The 7,500-nt window shown below is 48.8% G+C and overlaps 19 non-coding genes and 3 pseudogenes across 19 annotated transcripts in view; all 22 read left to right on the top strand.

Annotated features, from left to right (window-relative positions):
- Nucleotides 1-79, top strand: part of LOC128464161 (5S ribosomal RNA) — a 119-nt gene extending 40 nt beyond the window's left edge. The window contains exon 1 of the ribosomal RNA XR_008344012.1: nucleotides 1-79. This exon is cut by the window's left edge and continues 40 nt beyond it. This is a non-coding gene — a ribosomal RNA (5S ribosomal RNA).
- Nucleotides 80-297: 218 nt separating this feature from the next.
- On the top strand, nucleotides 298-416 carry LOC128466804 (5S ribosomal RNA). The gene has a single exon (XR_008345580.1). It is a non-coding gene; the product is annotated as a 5S ribosomal RNA (ribosomal RNA).
- Nucleotides 417-631: 215 nt separating this feature from the next.
- Nucleotides 632-750, top strand: LOC128463055 (5S ribosomal RNA). The gene has a single exon (XR_008342970.1). It is a non-coding gene; the product is annotated as a 5S ribosomal RNA (ribosomal RNA).
- Nucleotides 751-1,010: 260 nt separating this feature from the next.
- On the top strand, nucleotides 1,011-1,129 carry LOC128463410 (5S ribosomal RNA). The gene has a single exon (XR_008343309.1). It is a non-coding gene; the product is annotated as a 5S ribosomal RNA (ribosomal RNA).
- Nucleotides 1,130-1,371: 242 nt separating this feature from the next.
- LOC128465238 (5S ribosomal RNA) lies at nucleotides 1,372-1,490 on the top strand. Its single transcript, XR_008345027.1, has one exon. It is a non-coding gene; the product is annotated as a 5S ribosomal RNA (ribosomal RNA).
- A 243-nt stretch (nucleotides 1,491-1,733) lies between these two features.
- LOC128465698 (uncharacterized) lies at nucleotides 1,734-1,852 on the top strand (annotated as a pseudogene).
- Nucleotides 1,853-2,055: 203 nt separating this feature from the next.
- Nucleotides 2,056-2,174, top strand: LOC128462893 (5S ribosomal RNA). The gene has a single exon (XR_008342817.1). It is a non-coding gene; the product is annotated as a 5S ribosomal RNA (ribosomal RNA).
- A 245-nt stretch (nucleotides 2,175-2,419) lies between these two features.
- LOC128464206 (5S ribosomal RNA) lies at nucleotides 2,420-2,538 on the top strand. The gene has a single exon (XR_008344055.1). It is a non-coding gene; the product is annotated as a 5S ribosomal RNA (ribosomal RNA).
- Nucleotides 2,539-2,753: 215 nt separating this feature from the next.
- On the top strand, nucleotides 2,754-2,872 carry LOC128466803 (5S ribosomal RNA). Its single transcript, XR_008345579.1, has one exon. It is a non-coding gene; the product is annotated as a 5S ribosomal RNA (ribosomal RNA).
- Nucleotides 2,873-3,114: 242 nt separating this feature from the next.
- LOC128466802 (5S ribosomal RNA) lies at nucleotides 3,115-3,233 on the top strand. The gene has a single exon (XR_008345578.1). It is a non-coding gene; the product is annotated as a 5S ribosomal RNA (ribosomal RNA).
- A 251-nt stretch (nucleotides 3,234-3,484) lies between these two features.
- Nucleotides 3,485-3,603, top strand: LOC128464457 (5S ribosomal RNA). The gene has a single exon (XR_008344290.1). It is a non-coding gene; the product is annotated as a 5S ribosomal RNA (ribosomal RNA).
- A 188-nt stretch (nucleotides 3,604-3,791) lies between these two features.
- LOC128465670 (uncharacterized) lies at nucleotides 3,792-3,910 on the top strand (annotated as a pseudogene).
- Nucleotides 3,911-4,128: 218 nt separating this feature from the next.
- On the top strand, nucleotides 4,129-4,247 carry LOC128462849 (5S ribosomal RNA). The gene has a single exon (XR_008342775.1). It is a non-coding gene; the product is annotated as a 5S ribosomal RNA (ribosomal RNA).
- Nucleotides 4,248-4,489: 242 nt separating this feature from the next.
- On the top strand, nucleotides 4,490-4,608 carry LOC128464623 (5S ribosomal RNA). Its single transcript, XR_008344447.1, has one exon. It is a non-coding gene; the product is annotated as a 5S ribosomal RNA (ribosomal RNA).
- A 233-nt stretch (nucleotides 4,609-4,841) lies between these two features.
- Nucleotides 4,842-4,960, top strand: LOC128465636 (uncharacterized; annotated as a pseudogene).
- A 218-nt stretch (nucleotides 4,961-5,178) lies between these two features.
- On the top strand, nucleotides 5,179-5,297 carry LOC128464455 (5S ribosomal RNA). The gene has a single exon (XR_008344288.1). It is a non-coding gene; the product is annotated as a 5S ribosomal RNA (ribosomal RNA).
- A 291-nt stretch (nucleotides 5,298-5,588) lies between these two features.
- Nucleotides 5,589-5,707, top strand: LOC128464911 (5S ribosomal RNA). Its single transcript, XR_008344718.1, has one exon. It is a non-coding gene; the product is annotated as a 5S ribosomal RNA (ribosomal RNA).
- Nucleotides 5,708-5,889: 182 nt separating this feature from the next.
- LOC128462892 (5S ribosomal RNA) lies at nucleotides 5,890-6,008 on the top strand. Its single transcript, XR_008342816.1, has one exon. It is a non-coding gene; the product is annotated as a 5S ribosomal RNA (ribosomal RNA).
- Nucleotides 6,009-6,259: 251 nt separating this feature from the next.
- On the top strand, nucleotides 6,260-6,378 carry LOC128463252 (5S ribosomal RNA). The gene has a single exon (XR_008343158.1). It is a non-coding gene; the product is annotated as a 5S ribosomal RNA (ribosomal RNA).
- Nucleotides 6,379-6,605: 227 nt separating this feature from the next.
- LOC128464688 (5S ribosomal RNA) lies at nucleotides 6,606-6,724 on the top strand. The gene has a single exon (XR_008344508.1). It is a non-coding gene; the product is annotated as a 5S ribosomal RNA (ribosomal RNA).
- A 224-nt stretch (nucleotides 6,725-6,948) lies between these two features.
- LOC128463426 (5S ribosomal RNA) lies at nucleotides 6,949-7,067 on the top strand. The gene has a single exon (XR_008343323.1). It is a non-coding gene; the product is annotated as a 5S ribosomal RNA (ribosomal RNA).
- Nucleotides 7,068-7,249: 182 nt separating this feature from the next.
- LOC128466866 (5S ribosomal RNA) lies at nucleotides 7,250-7,368 on the top strand. Its single transcript, XR_008345642.1, has one exon. It is a non-coding gene; the product is annotated as a 5S ribosomal RNA (ribosomal RNA).
- The last annotated feature ends 132 nt before the right edge of the window (nucleotides 7,369-7,500 follow it).

Here is a 7,500-nt window from a genome sequence, read left to right as displayed (position 1 = left end):
GATCTTGAAAGCTAAGCAGGGTTGGGCCTGGTTAGTACCTGGATGGGAGACCGCCTGGGAATACCAGGTGTTGTAGGCTTTTAATTTTTTCTCACAGTCCGGGGAGAGCTTTTTGCCATGTGTTTCTTGCTCATCATCAAAGCTTTAAACCCTTATTTGAACCTTCTCACCTTCTCTGTCCTGTCCCAGGGCCTATAATTATTTCTGTCTGATGACAAGCAGCAGCAGCAGCAGCAGCAGCAGCAGCAGCAGCAGCAGCAGCAACAGAATAAGAGAAGTAAAATAAAACACTTTCACACCTGCGGCCATACCACCCTGAAAGCGCCCGATCTCGTCTGATCTCGGAAGCTAAGCAGGGTTGGGCCTGGTTAGTACCTGGATGGGAGACCGCCTGGGAATACCAGGTGTTGTAGGCTTTTAATTTTTTCTCACAGTCCGGGGAGAGCTTTTTGCCATGTGTTTCTTGCTCATCATCAAAGCTTTAAACCCTTATTTGAACCTTCTCACCTTCTCTGTCCTGTCCCAGGGCTTATAATTCTTTCTGTCTGACGACAAGCAGCAGCAGCAGCAGCAGCAGCAGCAGCAGCAGCAGCAGCAACAGAATAAGAGAAGTAAAATAAAACACTTTCACACCTGCGGCCATACCACCCTGAAAGCGCGCGATCTCGTCTGATCTCGGAAGCTAAGCAGGGTTGGGCCTGGTTAGTACCTGGATGGGAGACCGCCTGGGAATACCAGGTGTTGTAGGCTTTTAATTTTTTCTCACAGTCCGGGGAGAGCATTTTGCCATGTGTTTCTTGCTCATCATCAAAGCTTTAAACCCTTATTTGATCCTTCTCACCTTCTCTGTCCTGTCCCAGGGCTTATAATTCTTTCTGTCTGACGACGACGACAAGCAGCAGCAGCAGCAGCAGCAGCAGCAGCAGCAGCAGCAGCAGCAGCAGCAGCAGCAGCAGCAGCAGCAGCAGCAGCAGCAACAGAATAAGAGAAGTAAAATAAAACACTTTCACACCTGCGGCCATACCACCCTGAAAGCGCCCGATCTCGTCTGATCTCGGAAGCTAAGCAGTGTTGGGCCTGGTTAGTACCTGGATGGGAGACCGCCTGGGAATACCAGGTGTTGTAGGCTTTTAATTTTTTCTCACAGTCCGGGGAGAGCTTTTTGCCATGTGTTTCTTGCTCATCATCAAAGCTTTAAACCCTTATTTGAACCTTCTCACCTTCTCTGTCCTGTCCCAGGGCTTATAATTCTTTCTGTCTGACGATGACAAGCAGCAGCAACAGCAGCAGCAGCAGCAGCAGCAGCAGCAGCAGCAGCAGCAGCAGCAGCAGCAGCAACAGAATAAGAGAAGTAAAATAAAAAACTTTCACACCTGCGGCCATACCACCCTGAAAGCGCCCGATGTTGTCTGATCTCGGAAGCTAAGCAGGGTTGGGCCTGGTTAGTACCTGGATGGGAGACCGCCTGGGAATACCAGGTGTTGTAGGCTTTTAATTTTTTCTCACAGTCCGGGGAGAGCTTTTTGCCATGTGTTTCTTGCTCATCATCAAAGCTTTAAACCCTTATTTGAACCTTCTCACCTTCTCTGTCCTGTCCCAGGGCTTATAATTCTTTCTGTCTGACGACAAGCAGCAGCAGCAGCAGCAGCAGCAGCAGCAGCAGCAGCAGCAGCAGCAGCAGCAGCAGCAGCAGCAGCAACAGAATAAGAGAACTAAAATAAAAAAACTTTCACACCTGCAGCCATACCACCCTGAAAGCGCCCGATCTTGTCAGATCTCAGAAACTAAGCAGAGTTGGGCCTGGTTAGTACCTGGATGGGAGACCGCCTGGGAATACCAGGTGTTGTAGGCTTTTAATTTTTTCTCACAGTCCGGGGAGAGCTTTTTGCCATGTGTTTCTTGCTCATCATCAAAGCTTTAAACCCTTATTTGAACCTTCTCACCTTCTCTGTCCTGTCCCAGGGCCTATAATTATTTCTGTCTGATGACAAGCAGCAGCAGCAGCAGCAGCAGCAGCAGCAACAGAATAAGAGAAGTAAAATAAAACACTTTCACACCTGCGGCCATACCACCCTGAAAGCGCCCGATCTCGTCTGATCTCGGAAGCTAAGCAGGGTTGGGCCTGGTTAGTACCTGGATGGGAGACTGCCTGGGAATACCAGGTGTTGTAGGCTTTTAATTTTTTCTCACAGTCCGGGGAGAGCTTTTTGCCATGTGTTTCTTGCTCATCATCAAAGCTTTAAACCCTTATTTGAACCTTCTCACCTTCTCTGTCCTGTCCCAGGGCTTATAATTCTTTCTGTCTGACGACAAGCAGCAGCAGCAGCAGCAGCAGCAGCAGCAGCAGCAGCAGCAGCAGCAGCAGCAGCAGCAGCAGCAGCAGCAACAGAATAAGAGAAGTAAAATAAAAAACTTTCACACCTGCGGCCATACCACCCTGAAAGCGCCTGATCTCGTCTGATCTCGGAAGCTAAGCAGGGTTAGGCCTGGTTAGTACCTGGATGGGAGACCACCTGGGAATACCAGGTGTTGTAGGCTTTTAATTTTTTCTCACAGTCCGGGGAGAGCTTTTTGCCATGTGTTTCTTGCTCATCATCAAAGCTTTAAACCCTTATTTGAACCTTCTCACCTTCTCTGTCCTGTCCCAGGGCTTATAATTCTTTCTGTCTGACGACAAGCAGAAGCAGCAGCAGCAGCAGCAGCAGCAGCAGCAGCAGCAACAGAATAAGAGAAGTAAAATAAAACACTTTCACACCTGCGGCCATACCACCCTGAAAGCGCCCGATCTCGTCTGATCTCGGAAGCTAAGCAGGGTTGGGCCTGGTTAGTACCTGGATGGGAGACCGCCTGGGAATACCAGGTGTTGTAGGCTTTTAATTTTTTCTCACAGTCCGGGGAGAGCATTTTGCCATGTGTTTCTTGCTCATCATCAAAGCTTTAAACCCTTATTTGATCCTTCTCACCTTCTCTGTCCTGTCCCAGGGCTTATAATTCTTTCTGTCTGACGATGACAAGCAGCAGCAACAGCAGCAGCAGCAGCAGCAGCAGCAGCAGCAGCAGCAGCAGCAGCAGCAGCAGTAACAGAATAAGAGAAGTAAAATAAAACATTTTCACACCTGCGGCCATACCACCCTGAAAGCGCCCGATCTCGTCTGATCTCGGAAGCTAAGCAGGGTTGGGCCTGGTTAGTACCTGGATGGGAGACCGCCTGGGAATACCAGGTGTTGTAGGCTTTTAATTTTTTCTCACAGTCCGGGGAGAGCTTTTTGCCATGTGTTTCTTGCTCATCATCAAAGCTTTAAACCCTTATTTGGACCTTCTCACCTTCTCTGTCCTGTCCCAGGGCTTATAATTCTTTCTGTCTGACGACAAGCAGCAGCAGCAGCAGCAGCAGCAGCAGCAGCAGCAGCAGCAGCAGCAGCAGCAGCAGCAGCAGCAGCAGCAACAGCAACAGAATAAGAGAAGTAAAATAAAACACTTTCACACCTGCGGCCATACCACCCTGAAAGCGCCCGATCTCGTCTGATCTCGGAAGCTAAGCAGGGTTGGGCCTGGTTAGTACCTGGATGGGAGACCGCCTGGGAATATAAGGTGTTGTAGGCTTTTAATTTTTTCTCACAGTCCGGTGAGAGCTTTTTGCCATGTGTTTCTTGCTCATCATCAAAGCTTTAAACCCTTATTTGAACCTTCTCACCTTCTCTGTCCTGTCCCAGGGCTTATAATTCTTTCTGTCTGACGACAAGCAGCAGCAGCAGCAACAGAATAAGAGAAGTAAAATAAAAAACTTTCACACCTGCGGCCATACCACCCTGAAAGCGCCCGATCTCCTCTGATCTCGGAAGCTAAGCAGGGTTGGGCTTGGTTAGTACCTGGATGCGAGACCGCCTGGTAATACCAGGTGTTGTAGGCTTTTAATTTTTTCTCACAGTCCGGGGAGAGCTTTTTGCCATGTGTTTCTTGCTCATCATCAAAGCTTTAAACCCTTATTTGAACCTTCTCACCTTCTCTGTCCTGTCCCAGGGCTTATAATTCTTTCTGTCTGACGACAAGCAGCAGCAGCAGCAGCAGCAGCAGCAGCAGCAGCAGCAGCAGCAACAGAATAAGAGAAGTAAAATAAAACACTTTCACACCTGCGGCCATACCACCCTGAAAGCGCCCGATCTCGTCTGATCTCGGAAGCTAAGCAGGGTTGGGCCTGGTTAGTACCTGGATGGGAGACCGCCTGGGAATACTAGGTGTTGTAGGCTTTTAATTTTTTCTCACAGTCCGGGGAGAGCTTTTTGCCATGTGTTTCTTGCTCATCATCAAAGCTTTAAACCCTTATTTGAACCTTCTCACCTTCTCTGTCCTGTCCCAGGGCTTATAATTCTTTCTGTCTGACGATGACAAGCAGCAGCAGCAGCAGCAGCAGCAGCAGCAGCAGCAGCAGCAGCAGCAGCAGCAGCAGCAGCAGCAACAGAATAAGAGAAGTAAAATAAAACACTTTCACACCTGCGGCCATACCACCCTGAAAGCGCCTGATCTCGTCTGATCTCGGAAGCTAAGCAGGGTTGGGCCTGGTTAGTACCTGGATGGGAGACCGCCTGGGAATACAAGGTGTTGTAGGCTTTTAATTTTTTCTCACAGTCCGGGGAGAGCTTTTTGCCATGTGTTTCTTGCTCATCATCAAAGCTTTAAACCCTTATTTGGACCTTCTCACCTTCTCTGTCCTGTCCCAGGGCTTATAATTCTTTCTGTCTGACGACAAGCAGCAGCAGCAGCAGCAGCAGCAGCAGCAGCAGCAGCAGCAGCAGCAGCAGCAGCAGCAACAGAATAAGAGAAGTAAAATTAAAAACTTTCACACCTGCAGCCATACCACCCTGAAAGCGCCCGATCTGGTCTGATCTTGGAAGCTAAGCAGAGTTGGGCCTGGTTAGTACCTGGATGGGAGACCGCCTGGGAATACCAGGTGTTGTAAGCTTTTAATTTTTTCTCACAGTCCAGGGAGAGCTTTTTGCCATGTGTTTCTTGCTCATCATCAAAGCTTTAAACCCTTATTTGAACCTTCTCACCTTCTCTGTCCTGTCCCAGGGCTTATAATTCTTTCTGTCTGACGACAAGCAGCAGCAGCAGCAGCAGCAGCAGCAGCAGCAGCAGCAGCAGCAACAGAATAAGAGAAGTAAAATAAAAAACTTTCACACCTGCGGCCATACCACCCTGAAAGCGCCCGATCTCGTCTGATCTCGGAAGCTACGCAGGGTTGGGCCTGGTTAGTACCTGGATGGGAGACCGCCTAGGAATACCAGGTGTTGTAGGCTTTTTCTTTTCTCACAGTCCGGGGAGAGCTTTTTGCCATGTGTTTCTTGCTCATCATCAAAGCTTTAAACCCTTATTTGAACCTTCTCACCTTCTCTGTCCTGTCCCAGGGCTTATAATTATTTCTGTCTGATGACAAGCAGCAGCAGCAGCAGCAGCAGCAGCAGCAACAGCAGCAGCAGCAACAGCAGCAGCAGCAACAGCAGCAGCAGCAACAGCAGCAGCAGCAGCAGCAGCAACAGCAGCAGCAGCAGCAGCAACAGAATAAGAGAAGTAAAATAAAAAACTTTCACACCTGCAGCCATACCACCCTGAAAGCGCCCGATCTCGTCTGATCTCAGAAGCTAAGCAGGGTTGAGCCTGGTTAGTACCTGGATGGGAGACCGCCTGGGAATACCAGGTGTTGTAGGCTTTTAATTTTTTCTCACAGTCCGGGGAGAGCTTTTTGCCATGTGTTTCTTGCTCATCATCAAAGCTTTAAACCCTTATTTGAACCTTCTCACCTTCTCTGTCCTGTCCCAGGGCTTATAATTCTTTCTGTCTGACGACAAGCAGCAGCAACAGAATAAGAGAAGTAAAATAAAAAACTTTCACACCTGCGGCCATACCACCCTGAAAGCGCCCGATCTCGTCTGATCTCGGAAGCTAAGCAGGGTTGGGCCTGGTTAGTACCTGGATGGGAGACTGCCTGGGAATACCAGGTGTTGTAGGCTTTAAATTTTTTCTCACAGTCCGGGGAGAGCTTTTTGCCATGTGTTTCTTGCTCATCATCAAAGCTTTAAACCCTTATTTGAACCTTCTCACCTTCTCTGTCCTGTCCCAGGGCTTATAATTCTTTCTGTCTGACGATGACAAGCAGCAGCAACAGCAGCAGCAGCAGCAGCAGCAGCAGCAGCAGCAGCAGCAGCAGCAGCAGCAGCAGCAGCAGCAACAGAATAAGAGAAGTAAAATAAAACACTTTCACACCTGCGGCCATACCACCCTGAAAGCCCCCGATCTCGTCTGAACTCGGAAGCTAAGCAGGGTTGGGCCTGGTTAGTACCTGGATGGGAGACCGCCTGGGAATACCAGGTGTTGTAGGCTTTTAATTTTTTCTCACAGTCCGGGGAGAGCTTTTTGCCATGTGTTTCTTGCTCATCATCAAAGCTTTAAACCCTTATTTGAACCTTCTCACCTTCTCTGTCCTGTCCCAGGGCCTATAATTATTTCTGTCTGATGACAAGCAGCAGCAGCAGCAGCAGCAGCAGCAGCAGCAGCAGCAGCAGCAGCAGCAGCAACAGAATAAGAGAAGTAAAATAAAACACTTTCACACCTGCGGCCATACCACCCTGAAAGCGCCCGATCTCGTCTGATCTCGGAAGCTAAGCAGGGTTGGGCCTGGTTAGTACCTGGATGGGAGACTGCCTGGTAATACCAGGTGTTGTAGGCTTTTAATTTTTTCTCACAGTCCGGGGAGAGCTTTTTGCCATGTGTTTCTTGCTCATCATCAAAGCTTTAAACCCTTATTTGAACCTTCTCACCTTCTCTGTCCTGTCCCAGGGCTTATAATTCTTTCTGTCTGACGACAAGCATCAGCAGCAGCAGCAGCAGCAGCAGCAGCAGCAGCAGCAGCAGCAGCAGCAGAATAAGAGAAGTAAAATAAAAAACTTTCACACCTGCGGCCATACCACCCTGAAAGCGCCCGATCTCATCTGATCTCGGAAGCTAAGCAGGGTTGGGCCTGGTTAGTACCTGGATGGGAGACCGCCTGGTAATACCAGGTGTTGTAGGCTTTTAATTTTTTCTCACAGTCCGGGGAGAGCTTTTTGCCATGTGTTTCTTGCTCATCATCAAAGCTTTAAACCCTTATTTGAACCTTCTCACCTTCTCTGTCCTGTCCCAGGGCTTATAATTCTTTCTGTCTGACGACAAGCAGCAGTAACAGAATAAGAGAAGTAAAATAAAAAACTTTCACACCTGCAGCCATACCACCCTGAAAGCGCCCGATCTCGTCTGATCTCGGAAGCTAAGCAGGGTTGGGCCTGGTTAGTACCTGGATGGGAGACCGCCTGGGAATACCAGGTGTTGTAGGCTTTTAATTTTTTCTCACAGTCCGGGGAGAGCTTTTTGCCATGTGTTTCTTGCTCATCATCAAAGCTTTAAACCCTTATTTGAACCTTCTCACCTTCTCTGTCCTGTCCCAGGGCTTATAATTCTTTCTGTCTG

The sequence above is a fragment of the Spea bombifrons genome, chromosome 9, assembly GCF_027358695.1.
Source record: "Spea bombifrons isolate aSpeBom1 chromosome 9, aSpeBom1.2.pri, whole genome shotgun sequence".
Classification (NCBI taxonomy): Eukaryota; Metazoa; Chordata; class Amphibia; order Anura; family Pelobatidae; genus Spea; species Spea bombifrons.
This window is presented reverse-complemented; position numbering and strand designations above follow the sequence as displayed.